This window comes from Chiloscyllium plagiosum, unplaced genomic scaffold (genome assembly GCF_037043375.1).
Source record: "Chiloscyllium plagiosum isolate Xiang-an unplaced genomic scaffold, Cpla_swu_hap1 HiC_scaffold_33, whole genome shotgun sequence".
NCBI classification, from domain to species: domain Eukaryota; kingdom Metazoa; phylum Chordata; class Chondrichthyes; order Orectolobiformes; family Hemiscylliidae; genus Chiloscyllium; species Chiloscyllium plagiosum.
The window spans coordinates 22994913-23005984 of NW_028270171.1; the positions used below are offsets into that span (position 1 = coordinate 22994913).

At 44.7% G+C, this 11072-nt stretch overlaps 1 non-coding gene across 1 annotated transcript; it reads right to left on the bottom strand.

Annotated features, from left to right (window-relative positions):
* Positions 1-383: 383 nt before the first annotated feature.
* On the bottom strand, positions 384-455 carry trnaq-cug (transfer RNA glutamine (anticodon CUG)). Its single transcript has one exon. It is a non-coding gene; the product is annotated as a tRNA-Gln (tRNA).
* Between the last annotated feature and the right edge of the window lie 10617 nt (positions 456-11072).

Genomic DNA, 11072 nt, shown 5'->3' on the forward strand with positions numbered 1-11072 from the left:
TGACCCAAGGGAAAAGACTTTGTCTATCCTATCGATGCCCCTCATGATTTTGTAAACCTCCATAAGGTCATCCCTCAACCTCCGACGCTCCAGGGAAAACAGCCCCAGCCTGTTCAGCCTCTCCCCACAGCTCAAATCCTCCAACCCTGACAACACCCTTGAATATCTTTTCTGAATCCTTTCAAGTTTCACAACATCTTTCCGTCTTGGAGTACATTTTTAATTTCTAGAGATAATGATCTCTCTTACGAGCTAAGAGCATAGGCTAGCTTATTAAGGTTTTATTTTAAATTAGAGCTAAGGCTTCACTTCAATGATTCGCGGAATACAGTATTCGCAGTGGTAAAATGCAATGTAGATTTAAACCGAATAAAAAACATACCAGGTTCCACCGAGATTTGAACTCGGATCGCTGGATTCAGAGTCCAGAGTGCTAACCATTACACCATGGAACCACGTGCTCAAGCAGTCAATAGTGTAACAAAAAATAGATACATTCCGGATACAGTCACTGAGTAACAATTCAAGTTTGATACAAATGTTCCTCCTCGCTCTACTCCCCACGTCCCAGAGCCCGACTCTCTTAATCTGCCGGAAAACCCGGATCCTGAGGAAGGAAAAGGGAATTTTCTGCCCCCACCGGCCAAACAAATTGGCAACATTAGAAACTTCGCCCAGTGAGAATAAGGCCCACCTCCTGAATGAGGGAGGTGGAGAGTGTGGGTTTTATAAAGGGGTGGGTGTGAGGGGGAGCGGATTGTGTACAGTATAGTTGTGGGGGAGGGGGGTAAGGGTTTGAGAATATGAGAGGGAGGATTTTATACCGGAAGGAGGATGTGGGGTTATTGTACAGGGGCTGGGTGTGCGCGGATTTTGTTTTATGATTGTGAAGCGGTGAAAAGATGAGAACTGGCCCCGGGCGAGGGGGATGGGGCTGAATATCAGAGAAAGCTGCAGTTTGCAGGAAAGCCAGAGTGTAGCCAGTGGGCCATCGAAACCAGGTGGAGCCTGTCACAGAACTGGACACTGTGTGAACCGTCAGCCACAAAACCAAACGTATACCACAGACACAACACCAAACCAAACATTCATCTCACACACAGCCAAACGTTCAAGCCGATCAGGAAACGCATCTGATTTGACTTGCACCATTTTAGCAGCACATTCCTGCATTAACGCTGCCCCGCTTTGGAAATGATTGGGAGATGCCGGTGTTGGACTGGGTGGACAAAGTTGGTGATTTTCCGCTTTGGAAAGTGAGCTTTCCCGTTTCAGTATTACAGCTGGGGGGGAAGCAAGTGCGGGTGAGAGTTGGAAGGGCACAGAGGTTCTTGTTTGGAGACCAAGAGACCTGCTCCTTAAGTCTCAACGTCCTTTGGAGGCGACAGAAACCAGTCCATCTCTCTGTTCGGGAATTTTGCGAATTCAGTGATTGGGAAGTCTGGATTTCATTTTGAGCCGCATTCCGGAATGAAGCACATGTGCAAACCATTTCTACTCAGTCATATTACCTTACATTTCGAGTGGGTAATTCTGGGCTGGAGCAGGGAATGGTGAAAAATCAACATTTACAAGAACTAATTCAGCTCTTTAAATGATATGAAAGCCTCAAACGAAGCCAGTTAATGATCGTAAAACGATTGCATTCCAGAGTAAATCATGGAGCATGCAGGGTTCAGGAGCCAACGGAAGACAGAAACTGATGAATAAATTATTGCAAAAGTAGTTACAGTAGAGAAGCGGCTATAGGGATGGACAAAGTTAAAAATCACACAACACCAGGTTATAGTCCAACAGGTTTAATTGGAAGCACTAGCTTTCGGAGCGACGCTCCTTCATCAGGTTGGCAAACCCCACCCCAGACAGACACACACAAACACGCAGACAAAGACCCACGTGCACACATATATTTTGTGGGGTGAATTTGTATTTGCAGAGTTACATTGTACCTTGCTCAAAAACTGCATGCATTCATGTAGAACTCTGTTATCTCACTTTTTAGATTAGAATCGATCTAAACATCATGGCATAGACAGAGAACACAGGGGGCCAACACCTTCAAAATATTGTCTAACTATTGCCATTGTTAACAGCTAACCCGAGAATGCAACTTTAAAAAAAAGGTTTTGTGATTTACATATGAAAGAAGTGAAAATAACAGATGAAAGGCTTAACAGACAATCAATTATTCAATGTATAATTTCAGTTACATCACACTGCAAATTTTTGCTATAAATTCTCTGTGTTAGGATTGAGCCCTCCACTATCACCTGATGAAGGAGCATCGCTCCGGAAGCTAGTGCTTCCAATTAAACCTGTTGGACTATAACCTGGTGTTGTGTGATTTTTAACTTTGTATACACCCCAGTCCAACACCGGCATCTCCAAATCATGACTACTATAGGGATGGAATGAGGGAGGGATCTGGAAACAACTGTCAAGTAAAATGCAGAGAAGAAACAAGGAATCGGCAAACATGTGACATAAGGATGTGTTTAAAAACAACTCTATAGGAGCAAAGAGTAGGAGAGTTTTAACTGTAAAATCCTCAGTGTGAGGTGTGCACAAAATGTATGAACAGGAACCCAAGTTAAGACTGAGATGAGGAGGAATTTCGTCTTGCAGAAGTATGTGAGTCTTTTTGAACCCCTTGCCACAGAGAGCTGTGGGGACAGATTTCTTGAGTCTAATTGAGGCTGAGATCAGTTCGGGAATCGTGTTCTGGGGAAAGCACAGAAATGCCTTTCAAGTGGGTATTAATTCGTTCCTTCAGATTTTTTTCCAATGGTTTTCCTACCACTGACATGAGATTCACTGGTCTGTAACTTTCTAATTCATCTCAATCAGCTTTCTTGAAAAGTGGAACCACATTAGCCATCCTTCAGTCCTCTGGCACTTACCCCGATGGCCAGAGAGGAATTAAAAATTTGTGTCAGAGCCCCCACAATTTCTTGCCTCGCTTCCCACAGCAGCCTTGAATGCAATTCATCTGGACCAGAGAATTTGTCCATTTTTAAGCCTGACAGAACCTCTAATACCTCCTCATTTCCTATGTCAAACCGTGCAAGTTCCTCACAGTCCGTTTTCCTGAACTCTGTACCTATGCTCTCCTTTTCCAGTGTGAAGACTGAAGAGAGGTATTCATTTCAATATCCTGCGACTTCACACACAGTTTGGCCCCTGCGTCCCAAATGAGCCTTACTCTTTCCTTCATTAACCTCTTCCCTTTAATGTATTTATAAAATATCTTAGGATTCTCCCTATTTCTCTTTGCAAATCTTTTTTTCATGCCCCCCCTTTTGCTTTTCTAATTGCTTTCTTACTCCTGCTCCTGTTTCTCATGGTCACTCACTAAGGACACTGTATTCTCTCTCTTGAGCAGGCCCTGGGAGTAGCATTTATTTTTGATTCATTCTTGGGAGCTTCCCTGGCTGGGCCAGCATTTGGTTCCATCCCTTGGGAGCTTTGAGAGGACAGATGCAGAGAGGTTGTAGAAGAGACAAGGACCAGAGAGAATAATCTCAAGTAGTGAATGTTACTGCAGAGACCTGTCGAGGCTGAGGCATTAAATATAGCCAAGGATGAGGTAGACCGATTTGTAATCAGTAATGGGATCAGGGTTATGGGGGAAAAGAAAGTTGACGGTCATTAGATCAGCAATAATCTCATTTAATGGTGGAGCCTAATAGCCCACTTCTTTTATGGCCCTACTTGCCCTGAAGAATGTGAGTTGCCTTCTCAAACTGTTGTAGTCCTTGTGGCAAGAACACAGACGCAATGTTTTTACTGATGTGGTTGGATATAATTGATGGGCTTGTTGTCATTCCAGAGGTTGTTTGTAAGAATTAAGCGTAGGCTAGACCTGGTAAGAGTGCCAGATTACCTCCACTTTGAATGAGGTATTTTCATGATCATTATTAATGAGACCTGGAACATCTTATGTTACATTTATTAATGAATTAAACATATCTGTGGTGGTGGGATTTGAACTCATATTTCCAGTTAGTGCAAGCCACTAGATGTCTAATTCAATACCGATGTGATACTATACCTCCATGGTGGCATCCACTTAATGGCTGATGTTATTTGGGCATGTGTTGATGTTGAGATTAGTTCACAGTTTGACTACTGTAATTCATGTCAGGGTGATTTGGCTGCTCAGTGTGGAAAATATTAAAACAGAGGATGGATTCTACTTGCAAACATACTCCATTGCTCCAAATACTCCTTTTATTTCAGCTGACTCAGCCAAATATCCTTGTTTACCTTGTCCCACCACAACATTAGCATGATCTGAGTTCACTGAATTTAAAAGAAATCTGTATCTCTTTTAAAGAAATGAACTCATCGAGGTCTGGACATGGGATGGCTGTGTTGGGCTGAGGCTTATTGCAGAGATTTTGAAAATGGCTTTGAAGGTTGCAAAGATTTCTGGAAGCAGCAGATATAAGAGTGGATTCTTTGAAATCTTTGACAAGTTAAGCTGATAGTTAAGAGATAAACTTATCAGTTAAAGTAGGATTTCATAAGGAAGAGATGCTTAGAGTGATTATCCGATACTTAAGATTTAGAAAAAGGGAATCATGAAATCCTGCTTTAATCCCTAGATGTCGCAGCTAGAACTAACCAGGATACAGTTAGACTTGAGTTGGAAGACAAAGAGAAAGGGAAAGATAAAGAAAAGTGGAAATTGAGGAGAAAGAAAAACAGAGGAAAATGTGAAAAGACGAGAGAAACACAATCTGTAATGGCAAAGGAGACAGCATCTAAAAAAGCGTGAACTCCAAAGTAACAGGGAAATTAGACAATATATTTTGACCAAAGAAAATCTTTTTGAGTTAAAGAAGGAAAGAAGAAATGGTAAATGCAGCGGATGTTTCTTATTCTAATGAAGGAATTGATTTAACTCAGAATTTTGTGATTCTTCCTACTACTCCATCAAAACTCCTCATAATTTTGAATATTTACATTAGAGTTCCTCTTAACCTTCAGAGATTAAGGGTAAAAGGATCTTTTTCAGGATGGCAGCTGGTGCCTAGGGAGTTCCGCAGGGGTCAACTGTTGGGACGACAATGATGCATTAACAATCTGGATGACAGAATGAGGGCATTGTTACTGAGTTTGAAAATGATACAAAGATAGTTGGGGAGACAGGTAGTGTAGAGACTGGAAAGCTGCATAAAAACTTAGACATTTTAGGAAGTAGCAGATGGAATACAATGTGGGAAAGTGTGTGGTTATGCACTTTACTAGGAAGAGTAGATTATTTTGGCAATGGGGAAAGGCTTTAGAAATCTGAAGCACGAAAGGTCTTTGAAGTGCTCGCTCAGGATTCTCCTAAGGTTAATATGCAAGTTCAGTTGGCAGTTAGGAAGGCAAATGCAATGCTAGTATTAATTTTGTGGGGGCGAGAATACAAGAGGCAGAGATATTAGTTAAAATACATTCGAGACACCACCCATGCCCTCCACCTCCTCCAAGACTTCTGTTTCCCCGGCCCCCAACGCCTCACCTTCACCATGGATATCCAGTCCCTCTACACCTCCATCCACCATGACCAGGGCCTCCAAGCCCTCCGTTTCTTCCTCTCCCAATGTCCCCAACAGTACCCTTCCATGACACTCTCATTCATTTGGCCGAACTGGTCCTCACTCTTAACAATTTCTCCTTCGAATCCTCCCACTTCCTCCAAACCAAAGGGGTAGCCATGGGCACATGTATGGGACCCATCTATGCCCGTCTCTTTGTTGGCTACGTAAAACAATCCATCTCCCGTAATTACACCGGCACCACTCCCCACCTCTTCCTCCGCTACATTGAGGACTGCTTCGGCGCCACCTCGTGCTCCCGCGAGGAGGTTGAGCAATTCATCAACTTCTCCAACACATTCCACCCTGACCTTAAATTTACCTGGACCATCTCTGACACCTCCCTCCCCTTCCTTGACCTCTCCATCTCCATTAATGACAACCGACTTGACACCGACATTTTTTACAAACCCACCAACTCACACAGCTACCTGGATTACACCTCTTCCCACTCTACCTCCTGCAAAAGTACCATCCCGTCTTCCCAATTCCTCCGCCTCCGCCGTATCTGCTCCCAGGAGGACCAGTTCCACCACAGAACACACCAAATGGCCTCCTACTTTAGAGACCGCAATTTCCCTTCCCACATGGTTAAAGATGCCCTCTAGTGCAACTCGTCCACATCCTGCACCTCCGCCCTCAGACCCCAACCCTCCAATCGTAACAAGGACAGAACGCCCCTGGTGCTCACCTTCCACCCTACCAACCTTCACATAAACCAAATCATCCACCGACATTTCCGCCACCTCCAAACGGACTCCACCACCAGGGATATATTTCCCTCCCCACTCCTTTCCCCTTCCGCAAAGATCGTTCCGTCTGTGACTACCTGGTCAGGTCCACGCCCCCCTACAACCCACCCTCCCATCCTGGCACCTTCCCCTGCCACCACAGGAATTGCAAAACCTGCGCCCACACCTCCTCCCTCACCTCCATCCAAGGCCCTAAAGGAGCCTTCCACATCCATCAAAGGTTTTTGTTGTATCCGTTGCTCCTGATGCATTCTCCTCTACATTGGGGAGACTGGATGCCTCCCAGCAGAGCGCTTTAGGGAACATCTCTGGGACACCCGCACCAATCAACCATACCTCTCTGTGGCCCAACATTTCAACTCCCCCTCCCACTCTGCCGAGGACATGGAGGTCCTGGGCCTCCTTCACCGCTGCTCCCTCACCACCTGACGCCTGGAGGAAGATCGCCTCATCTTACCCCTTGGAACACTTCAACCCCAGGGCATCAATGTGGACTTCAACAGTTTCCTTTTTTCCCCTTCCCTCACCTCACCCCAGTTCCAAACTTCCAGCTTAGCACTGTCCCCATGACCTGTCCTACCTACCTATCTCCTTTTCCACCTATCCACTCCACCCTCCTGCCTGACCTATCACCTTCATCCCCTCCCCCACTCACCTATTGTACTCGATGCTACTTTCTCCCCACCCCCACCCTCCTCTCATTTATCTCTCCACCCTTCAGGCACTCTGCCTGTATTCCTGACGAAGAGCTTTTGCCCAAAATGTCGATTTTACTGCTCCTCGGATGCTGCCTGAACTGCTGCGCTTTTCCAGCACCACTAATCCAGAAGCAGAGATATTAGTGCTGAGGTCGCATAAAGCTTTTGTCAGACTGGATTTGAAATATCGTGAACAGTCTTGGGCCCATATCTAAAGGAGGAGGTGCTGGCCTTAGAAAGGATCCAAAGATGTTTTACAAGAACTATCTTGGGGATGAAGGATTTGTTATATGAGGAGTAGCTGAGGACACCAAGTCTGTACTTGGAGTTTAGAAGGCTGACAACAGATCTGATTGAAATTTATAGAATACTGAGTAGTCTGGATGGAGTAGATGGGGAGATGTTTCCAACAGGAGAGACTAAGAGTGAGGGTGTAACCTCAGAGGGAAGGGACAATCCTTTAGAACTGAGATGAGAGGAATTTCTTCAGCCAGAGGTTGGTGAATCTGTGGAATGTATTGCCACAGAAGGTTGTGGAGGCCAAGTCATTGAGTATTTTTAGGACAGACAGGTTCTTGATTAGTAAGGGGATCAAGGGGTATGGAGAAAAGGTAGGACAATGGGCTGGAGAAACAGCAGAATTCTCCTGCTCCTCGGATGCTGCCTGACCAGCTGTGCTTTTCCAGGGCCACACTGTTTGACTGTGTAGAGGAGTCCAACAAGCAGGCATTAACGTGTAGAGTTTACCCAACCTTCCTGTTATTCTGCCATCCCATTATTCCCTCCAACTGCAAACATCTCTTTCCCTGTTGAACCCATCTTTTGTCTTGCAGTATCATCATTGGTTGTTTTAATCACTTCTGGTCTCCAAGCAATCACCAACATTCACCTTCATCTGTTTCTTTGACCCTGCTATGGTTCCATTTTCTTGAACACTGTTGCTGCTTGAGCTGCCGTGTGGCTCCCAGAAGTGTCTGTATTTATTTAGTTATCAACACGTTTTCACAAAAATATGGACACCAATTGCTCGGCCAGCACTTAATTCTCATCCTTGATTGTCCTTGGGAAGAGGATGGTGAGCTGCCTTCGTAAAGTGCTGTAGGAACACCCATACAGCAGTTAGGGAATTCCAGGAATTTGACCCAGTGACAATGTAGGAAAGGTGATATAGTTCCACGTCAGGACAGTGCACAGCTTGGAGGGAACTGGAAGGAAAACAACACTTTATTTTTAAAACTTCTTTGATGAGACGTGGACACCACTGCCAAAACCCTCACTTGTCACGTAACGCTAAATGGCTTGAATTGAGTGGCTTGCCATTTCAGAAAACAGTTAAGATTCAGAAAGGGACAGCAAATTTGTCTCTCCAAAGGACATTCATGAACCAGGTGGAATTTTACTGACAATGATCGCTTTATGGTCACAAGTGCTGAGCTGAGCGTGCAGATCCAGACTTTATTGAAATCCCACCAGTTGCCACGTTGGGATTTGAATCAGTGCCCTCTAAGGAGTATTTCTGGGTCTCTGAACTACTAATGCATTGACATTACCACTTCATCTGAACTTGAGAACTATGTGAAGAGAGTGGGTTTAATGAGATTATTCTTTCAAAGAACCAGACATGGACAAGGAACTCAAAGAGTTTAGTGCTGACAAAGCTGGTCAGGCAGCATCCGAGGGGCAGGAGAATCTATGTTTCGGGCATAAGCCCTTCATCAGGAATGAGGCTTGTGGGCCAAGGGGGCTGAGAGATGAATGGGAGAGGGATGGGGCTGGGACTGGGGGAATGTAGCTGGGAATGTGATAGGTAGATGAAGGTGGGCGTGAATGCGATAGGTCAGATAGGTCAGAACCTACCACCAGCGGGATGGGACCATTCGCCACAGCAGATTCACCGCCAACAATTAGCCACTACCCGTTGACCACCGAGGATGCTTAGCCACCGCCCATTGGCCACTGAAGACGATTTGCCACCGCAAATAAGTCGTATACTTTGAATATTGGTGGTATAAAAAATTGTCATTATATTGGCTCAGGTAGTGTTTGCGTTGTTTCAGGAACAACTTATTTTCATTACAGGCGAGTTTTTTTTAAGCTTGTATTTTTGGAACAGGAATTTTTAGTATGGAAACAGAAATTATTAGTAAATGTAGAAATAAGAAGTTTTACCACGATGGTTTTATATACATTTTTGATAAACTATCCAAGAATGATTCAAGAATTAAGTTTTGGCGACATGAACAATGGGGCCACCACAAATAAAGATAAAAAAGTATCGAGATACAGACGATAGAATTAAAAAAATTGTTCTTGAATACGGCGAAAGAGATTGTTTGGAATATCTTAGAGGAATAGCGCATAACTATCAAATGAACTGAAATTTCATTGTTTAATATTAATGAGATTTTACTGCCATTATAAAGATTTTAAAAATATATTTCCTTTTTCTGGTTTAAGTTTGTAACTCATTTTTATATATAATCCAATAAAGTGATATTTATTTTACCTCTTTTTTTAATCAGTATGTAGTATGTAGTTGTATAAATAAAGGGGACTGAGAAGTATGAAAGAACAGGCAGGAGGGAAAACAAATCAGTACATATATATATTTCCGGTGGCAAATAGGCTCCAGAGGTCAAACGACCCCAGTGGAGAAACGCTGGTGGCGAACCGGCAGTGGCTAATCATCAGCGGCGAATCTGCTGTGGGGAATCGTCACCAACCTATCACCAGAGACATATTTCCCTCTGCATCCCTACCTGCAATTCCCTTGTCAAGTCCACACTCTCCACCAACCCACCCTCCACCCCCAGTACCTTCCCCTGCCACCGCAAGAAATGCAAAACCTGTGCCCACACCTCCGTCCAAGGCCCCAAAGGATCCTTCCGCATCTGACAGAAATTTACCTATACTTCCAGACATGCCATCAACTGCATTTGTTGCACCTGATGTGGTCTCCTCTACGTTGGGAAGACAGGACGCCAACTTGTGGATTGTTTCAGAGAACATCTCTGGGACACCCACAATAACCATCCCCACTGCCTTGTGGTTAAACACTAACTCCCTCTCCTACTCCACCAAGGACATGCAAGTCCTGGGCCTCCTCCATCACCAAACCCTAACCACCCAATGCCTGGAGGAAGAACGCCTCCTCTTCCACCTTGGGACTCTCCAACCCCAAGGGATCAATGTGGATTTCACCAGTTTCCCCATTTGCCCTACCCCACCTTCCAACTCAGCATCGCCCTCTTGAACCCGGTTCTACCTGCCCACCTTCTTTCCCACATATCTGATCCACCCTCCTCTCAGACCTGTCGCCTTCACCCCCACTTTCATCTACCTATTGCATTCCCAGCTATCGTTCCCCAGCCCCACCCACCCTCCCATTTTTCTCTCAGCCTCCCCAGCCCACAAGTCTCATTCTTAAAGGCCTTATGATTCACCTGCTCCTCAGATGCTGCCTGACCAGCTGTGCTTTTCCAACACCACACTCTTAGACTCTGATCTCCAATCCTTACTCCTATGCATGATGAACTCAATAGTCTTTGTTCAAGGCTGACTCCAGACCTCCAATTCTCTTTAAAATCATTCTCATTTTTCTTTCGTGCATTCCCATTCTCACGTCTCCCAAGACTGCAGTCTTGGCTTGGTGCCATATTAAGTTCTGCAAAGCGAATTTATGAACATTGGAACTAGGAGTGGAAGGAGACCCTTCAGTTCATCGATTCTGCTCCACCAGTCAAGGAGATCATAGCTGATGTGTTTGTTTTCACATTGAAGGCATTACCTTGATACAGAGCAGTGGCTGGAACTGGCCTGCAGTCATGTGCCCATTCCTATACAACCTCAAATTAATTTCAGATAATAAATTATTGGTCCTGCCACATTCCAGCGATTCCTTGTCTGGAAGTACACGAACTGTTGCCAGGTTACTACATTACAGGGATCAATACTCACAAATCAAATCTTGCCTTGACAGAGGATCTGGACATAAACACGCATGCTCGTCCAGAAATTAGCAATTTTGAGAAGGC